Source organism: Penaeus vannamei, chromosome 42, assembly GCF_042767895.1.
Source record: "Penaeus vannamei isolate JL-2024 chromosome 42, ASM4276789v1, whole genome shotgun sequence".
NCBI lineage: Eukaryota > Metazoa > Arthropoda > Malacostraca > Decapoda > Penaeidae > Penaeus > Penaeus vannamei.
Window position 1 is genome coordinate 7,013,132 of NC_091590.1, and position 8,698 is coordinate 7,021,829.

General features: G+C 32.9%; 1 protein-coding gene across 2 annotated transcripts in view; it reads left to right on the forward strand.

Annotated features, from left to right (window-relative positions):
- Positions 1-7,820: 7,820 nt before the first annotated feature.
- Positions 7,821-8,698, forward strand: part of Prp18 (pre-mRNA processing factor 18) — a 10,932-nt gene continuing 10,054 nt past the window's right edge. Inside the window, exon 1 of one of the 2 annotated variants that reach the window (XM_070118317.1) lies at positions 7,821-7,940. The gene's annotated coding sequence lies outside the window, so the exon portion shown is untranslated. Of the gene's footprint in view, positions 7,941-8,003; positions 8,063-8,698 lie in introns of those variants that run through there. The other variant, XM_070118318.1, reaches the window with a different exon arrangement.

Here is an 8,698-nt window from a genome sequence, read left to right on the forward strand (position 1 = left end):
ATCACTTCTTACCCTCTTATGGGATCCACTTCCACTAGCAACACTAGCCATGCTGATACCTTGGTAGGAGGTGGCCCGCTCCCTGTCCGAGGTCAGATAGGGGCGGGTAAACACAGGATTCAGGGACCTCACGTCTGAGGACTGTACTGTTAACACATCCTAGTCCTACGAGAGATACACCACGACTGAAGTAACCAGGAGATATGGAATAAGAGACAGTATAGACAGTTTTAACTTAATGATGCTGAGGTGACATGATATACATTCTGTGTGTACTGTGGTTTTAGTTTATTAATTTTGTTTACACTTGAATGGCTTCACAAGTCCTTATTCACCATGGAGTCAATTATTAGTCCAACATATGCCACCTGTTTTCCCTTCTCCTTGGTATTTGGAAAGATTTCTTTTTTCTTTTTTATTGCTGATAGTATGATAATCATGATGTCAATGATCATAACAGTATGGATTTTATTAGTGTTAGGAAAAAAAAATCAAGGAATGGAGAAATCAGGTGAGGTCACATAGGGTGTGGGGAATAATACCTGAATAATTAGATTACTAATGACCTTAGCCTAGAAGAAGGCAATGGTGAAGCATGTCCCCCATGTGCTGTATTGTGCAATCTCTAGAAAGTAGTGATTGATCACAGCCATGGCCAGGTCTAATAAAAAATCTACCTGCTCAGTTCAATGGTCCAAGTACCTGTGAAAAGCATGGCTATTTACAGTAGCCAGATCATATAAATAGAAAAAAATATATTTATACCACTTCAGTACCGTCACTGTACTGAATGACATATTGAGATTTATGACCTGGGGACCTCCTTAAACTGTAACATTGCCATGGCTGATGTGTGGATGGTACTAAGCAGGTACGAAGACAGGTTCTCTCTTCGTACCTCCACACAACTTTGTTGTGATAGCCCCTCTCGTTTGTAAAGAGATGCTGCCAACTCTCAGTTTCACAATTGCCATGTATGACATTTCAATCCAACAGGCCTTGATGAGGCTGACTAGAGAAGGTGGAAGAGTGTAATCATCACTCAATCCTTCATACGATGAAACATTGAGCTCGGGTAGGATTCTCCATGCTCAATGATATCTCACCCCTTGAATATTCCTGAAAGGAACACTGTAACATGAGGTCAGCTGTTCAAAGTGTGGAAGTAGTAGCAGAAATTAGAGTAGTTAGAGTAGGTGAGGTTAATGGACAACCAAGTTATATGAGGATACCTCGCACAACAGTCATCGTGATATAATATCTGCACAACATTGAATCACCCCCATCATACAAGTTTGCAACCTTCCTTCCAAGTCATACTGTCCATACAACATAGAAACCATGCACTGGGGTTGTAGGTGGTGAAGGAAAGCTGTGCTAAGATTTAAACTAGGCCTCATTCTATGTGCGGCGAGACAAGAAGAATGACAACGAGGTTTTTCTCTCTCAACTTATTCCAAAATAGTCCTTCACTCTGCTCCCCCATCATCTTCACAAGATGTTCCTGCATCTCCCCCAGTATCACTTCCCTATATCTTAAACCATCTTACATCTTCTTCCCCCAGTCAAATTCGTTTTCCAGTCTAAATCCAGATACTCCAATCTCTACAACTTCCCCAATACCTACCCCTCCTCCTCACTTTATTTGTCGCACCAGGCAACCTAAACTCCACTCCACCCTCTCCTTCTACATCCTCTTCTAGACCTTCCTCTTGTACTGCTTCTCAGATATCTATCTCCTCACTCATTGGCTCTACCCCCTTAACCTTTCCCATTTTACTAATTCCTGCTCTACATCATTTACTTCCCTCTTTTCCCTTTTCGTTACCATACTTTCCTATAACACCCTCTAATCTTTGACATCTAACATCCCACCTCCCCTAGATTCTTTTCACCATTTCTAGTTAGAGGAAGGCATATTTCCACAGCCATCTTTTATATCAAGCCCGAAGGAACTTTCTTGGCTAGCTGTCAAGTGGGAGACTTGGTTCATCTTGATTTCCTGACAATAGACTTTATCAGTTTGCTCAAGCCGTGACTATTTTGGTGGTCCCATGAGCCTCCGTCACCCAGGGCCCGGATTCACTAACGCACCTACGATGGTAAAATCGCTGGTAACTATAGTTACCATGGTAAACAGACCACGGTGGTATTCACTAACAACTTTTCATTGGAGTTACCATGGTAAATTTTACCAGTGGTCAGAGCACTGGTAACTTCTGGGAAGACAATGTCATCACGTGTTATCTCGTCAAAAAATCAATATCTATGGAAAGTTTTGGGTTTGTTTTTACACCTGATGTAACTAATATAATGGCAAACAGATATCACAATGCGGACATAGTGAAGAAATGAAAATTTCACATGAAACTAGCAAGAATAAAATCCACACAAATTCTCATAAACTTTATAGGCCTACACACAGTGAAGAAATGCAAATTTCACATGAAACTAGCAAGAATAAAATCCACACAAATTCTCATAAACTTATAGGCCTACATTATACTAGAATGCATGGAACCGATAAATAAGTGTACTTTAAACAAAAAAATCTCTGACATAATTATTACAAATGCTATAGAAAAAAACTACCTAGCTGATATATAAACTGGCAATGATGAAAAATATTTAAATAAAAAGCTGTTTGGACTGTCTCTTTGGTTTGAGTTAACAATAATTTATTAATATAACAGTGTTTGTATTGGTTCCTATCTATACAGTAAATATATATCCAGCATGATGGATGCAATCAAATAAATATATTCTTTTTTCTACATGTGCTTAAATAGTGTTTTAGCTCTGACGATTATTTAAACAATCTCGCTGTGTCTAGTTCCATTTACATGTTACGTGATTGGCCGAAGGAAACCAAAAGATTATGTATGACGCTCGCTGATTGGTGGAATTGCTTTACTAGAGCCCTCTGTTGGCTACCATTAGAATGAGTCGATTTACGATTGTAACTCAGCATATCCAAATTACCATTTCTTCGTGAATACCACTTTACCATGACTGGTAAACGCAATGGTAAATGACCGCTGGTAATTGCCTTACGATCGTATGTTCGTGAATCCGGCCCCAGAATTGTTTCCAGAGGAGCTTGATTTGCAAAAGCATATATGTTTGTCTATCCAGAGGTAGCAGTCTCAGATTGTGCTAGTAACAGGGGCTATGCCAGTCTCACAATGCATATGTGGGGTGAACCATGTCAAGACTCATATCAGAGATCCAAACTTCTCTATAATTTATGGTTTGCTTGTGCTAAAAAGATATTCATGTATAAATCTTTCCTGTAGCTGATATTCAGCAGTAAGATCACCCTTTGCATGCGTTATAGTAATGTATATATTTATTTATATGACTTGTGTATCACCCTCTGTGTGTGTGTGTGTGTGTGTGTGTCTGTCTGTCTGTCTGGCTGTCTGTGAGTGTGTGAGTGTGCGGGGGAGGGAAGCATGTTGCTGCAGTCAACGAATAGGACATACATGACCGCTCATGACTTCCCAATTCCTTGAATGTTTAGGAAAAGTATGCCTTTCATTGTTAATGATATTGATTAAAAGCTATTAGTATTTTTGTTATTATGATTAGTGTAATGTTATTACTATTAGCAGTCACAAGTAAAAGATAAGCTTGGTGACTAAATGCTTGTGGAGCCATTTTTGTGTAAGCAGAATTCATAGGCTAAAATCACAGTGGATATGACATGTATATCATATGCCATTCAATTCCTTTCTTGTATTCTTTAAATTGTTGAAGTTTCATTCTACAAATTAAACATTTATACGGAGTATTATGCAGTCCCTACAGATATTTTCCTGACACTATCTTATGTCATTATTATTATGTACATATATAAGACATATATGACAGTTTTGTCTTCTTATATGTAATCTTACTTTTCTAATAAAATTGTTAGATATATTAAGTGTTTTATTTGTTGATATTAACTATCTGTTATTTATGCTAATTATTACAGTTCTTGTTTGTATATTATTATTATCATTGTTATGATTATTATTATTTAACTGTATCATTATTATTATCATTCTTGTCTGTTATGATATTAATATGATTATATTTCTTTGTTTCATTTAATATTAAATTTGTTATTATTATTATTTTATTGGATATTCTATCAGGACATACATAATTTTGAAACAAAAGATCTTGCTACCTGAGTTTAGGTGATAATCCTAATGGTCCAATTTTCAAGCTCGCTCTCGCTCGCTCGCTCGCTCTCTCTCTCTCTCTCTCTCTCTCTCTCTCTCTCTCTCTCTCTCTCTCTCTCTCTCTCTCTCTCTATATATATATATATATATATATATATATATATATATATATATATATATATATATATATATACATATATATACATATACATATACATATATATATATATATATATATATATATATATATATATATATATATATATATATATATATATATATATATATACATATACATATACCTATACCTATACCTATACCTATACCTATACCTATACCTATACCTATACCTATACCTATACCTATACCTATACCTATAATTATACATACATACATACATACATACATACATACATACATACATACATACATACATACATATATATATATATATATATATATATATATATATATATATATATATATATTTATATATATTTACAAAACTATCATATAATCATTAGGTATGGAAGTGTTTCACTGTCTTTTGTGACTCCAATCACACACATAACTATTAGCCCAAAGATTTTATGAATATACAACATTACTAGATGAGGCCTGTAATAGTATGATTAATGCCTGTACAAAAGAAAGGCATTTTAAGTAATAAACAAAGCATTTAAAGCATATCCTTCTGAAATAAGAATTATCATATATGAACTTTGCAGCCTAGGTATTATGGTAATTTTCTTCATTCCTGGCTCAGAAATGGAGTGTTCAATTTGAATATGCTGTTCAAGTTGCAACCAACTTCTAAATTAAAGTTTTGATGTCAAAGAGAGCAGAAACCCTGCATAACATAGATAAGTAGTAGCAAATGGCAGTGGTACTTCCATATCACAGCAATCCAGACACAGTGATTATTGCTGAAAGCTGAAACAGAGTTTTCATATTTATACACATGTGACTATGAGTTAATACTTGTGCCATACCAAAATTGTGGTTACTGCAATAAAGCTATAAAATAATATGGATATAAAAATATTTCATATAGGCCTGGCTTAGAATCCACTAAATATGTATAAGTAATAATCATGTTTGGGAACTGAACCATTATACTGTTTTAAGAGTTTAGAAACTAGACGAAAGACTTTATGACTCCATTAGGGCTCACATCCTCAGTATTGAAAATGATGGTTGAACAGTGAACATCAGACAGAAAAAAAAAATCACAGAATAAATAAGAAATATATTGCAAACAGTTTATCATACTCAGCAATGCAAGTGAAAATTGAGATGACATAGTGGAAAATTTTAAATATAATCAAGTGTTAGTGGGCTTTTGTTATATTTTTATGATCCTTTCCTGAATATAATAAGTAAGTGGCAGGTTCTATGTTAGAAATGAAACTCATAGTTTTTGTTAATACAAGGATTTAAAGAAATATTATAGCTATGGAAAGCAGCACATTATTATTTTTTTTCTTTCTTTCTTTCTCTTTTTTTTACCAGATAATATCCTAAAATCAAATCAAAATACAATTTACAAAACCTGCATCAGTCTAAGACCTTCCTAAAGGTTTCTTGGATTCCTACGTACTTGTTCTATTATAGTCACTATGTCTTTTCTTATACGTAAGATTTTTCCACTGGTTTCTATCACTGAATATTCTTCCCCAAAACTATGAGTATCAAACATGTGGCCCAACACACTCGTATATGTGGACCATAGCTCATACAGTGTTCTAGACATACATTGATCTGATTAAGTAAATGGCTTTTTAGCTTTGCTTGTACATATGTATTTGGAATGTTTAAAACAATTTTCAAATGTACAATTTCATATCTTTAACGAATTACATCGTCTGGCCTGCATACATATCTGACTGAGGAACTAGATTCTAATCATGGATTATTATCTTTCTGGCCTGGCCTTTTAGAGTTTTTGTGCAGATCCTATAGACTCACTGATGTTGTGATGGTAAGAATACATAACATGTCCACTGTTTGGGTGTGCGTGTAATTTTCTTCTTTTTCTTCTTTTTCTTCTCTTCTCTTCTCTTGATGGCTCCACAAGTGCTTAATCACTAAGGAGTCAATTATTAGTCATACATATCTCACCCTTGTTTTCCAGACAAATTCTTTTTACAATTTTTTGCGAAGCACTTGTGAAGCCATCTACATGCAAATGAAAGTCATAAAAGAAAATTACAGTTGACAGTACGTATACCCAACATCCTTCAGTTATTTTTTGTAGAGGCAGTAAAAATCTAGAGTCTCTGATTATCTTAGAAATTTCTTTAAATTTCATTAAATAATAAGGAACGCAGCCTAGACACAATGAGGAAAGACGAGTACCATTGTAATGTAACCATATACGAGGTTCAACAGCCAAAGATGGCTCTTATTTTGTTAGAAATCCTTTTCGGCCATGTAATAACAATGTTGGTGTCTTTCAATATCTTTTCCTGTGTCAATATTCATTGATTTAAAAATTTTAAAAAGTTCTTTCACATCATCTTTTCCTGTTTTGACCTTCACTAGTAATGGGTTTTTTTCTCAACAATTTCCTGTGTGGTTCCAACAAGTTAACATTATTCTCATTGCTTCCTATTTATCTGTCTGTCTATCTATCTTTGTATCTCTCTATATTTATCAGTAATAAATATATAGATAAATATATATATACATATGTATATATATGTGTGTCTGTGTGTGTGTGTGTGAATGTGTGTGTGTGTATAATATATATGTATATATATAAATATATAAAAAATATATATAAATGTATATATATATATATATATATGTATATATGTATATATATATATATATATATATATATATATATATATATATATATATACATAAATATATATTTTTTCTTTATATATTATATATTTATATATATATATATATATATATATATATATATATATATATATATATATATATATATATATATATATATATGTAAGTATATATATATATATATATATATATATATATATATATATATATATATATATATTTAAATATATATATGAATATATAAAGAAAATATATGTGTGTATATATATATATATATATATGTATATATATAAACATACATATATACATATGTATATATGTATATATGTATATATATGTATATATATATGTATGTATGTATATATATATATATATATATATATATATTATGTTTGTTTGAATGTGATATATGAGATAAATACAATTTGGACAATTTTTAAAAAGAATGATATGTTTTCTTAAAAATCCAATATATCAAATACAAAAATCCCGCCTTCCCGACTTACCAACCCTTGCGAGTTGAGATTTTCTGATCAAGGCAGGGGTACCAATCGTCGCGATACAACGATTCTTTTTATTTCAAAATTGTGATTTGTTGTAAATACCCTGCCAAATGTAATCATCTAAGACTATGGATTATAAATATAATGAAAAATCTGTATAATGATACATATAGAAATTTATCCTGGAATCCGGCGTCCGATTCCCATCATGATACAGCTTTTCATTGCTACGGTTCATATTATTTCTATGACTTAGACTGAACGGTCAATGATGGCTATCTAATTGTAAATTCGTAAGAATATAGATTTTTTAGTATATTATCGCTCAAATGTTTTTTTTTTTAAATCCCAAGTCGCAGTCGTTCAAACAGATACGGACAAAGTAAACATTGCACCAGAACCTTCATTTGTAAAATCTCATTTTTTCGGCTTATTTCACCCCTGAAGTAAAAACGTAAGTCATATTTCACGCTTCTGCATGCATTAGGTACAATCTATGAGTGAGTTTACACTCTTTGATTATTTTTCACTTCCGTTGAATAAGCCATACTTCACTCTTCAATTTTCAGTAGTAGTGTAAATTCTCCATATTAGTTTCTACTTTATATTATGTACCTTAACTTTCGGAAAATGTCTAGAACATTCTCACATCTAACCCTTTCTTGCTAGATGGCTAGGCTTCTATGCCTGTTAGTCCTTGGGCAAAGGCCAATACGTCTCTGCTTTATCACTATATATTATGCTTATAACATGTATATATTCTACCATGGATTAATCTTTATGGATTGACCCACAAAGTTTGGGTAAATTAAAGCTGATGTTCTTGTAGAAGATGAAAAGTTGCAGTCATTCCGAGGGTAAATTTTACCGAGAATGACGCACAGAGATAGAAGGACGTGAACACTGCTGTTTTATAGAGCCTAAGAAATGGAGTTGTAAACAACACAGATACAGTTGCCGTGGCTTCAGATTTACTGCAAGGTGAAAATATCCATTGCATGTCACTATTTAGAGACCAGACTGTAGGGTATTTTTCTTGCGTGGAGAATATTACATTTTTCATGGGCGGAAAACATCATTTTGTCTACATTTGCATGGACGAATCTTCAGACAGAGGAAGAAACAAGTGCACAGAAAGGTCAAAAGAATTTTATGTGCAGAAGATGATTTGAAAAAGAACTAAGCATTTGCGGAAAGTTACCCAAGAACTCC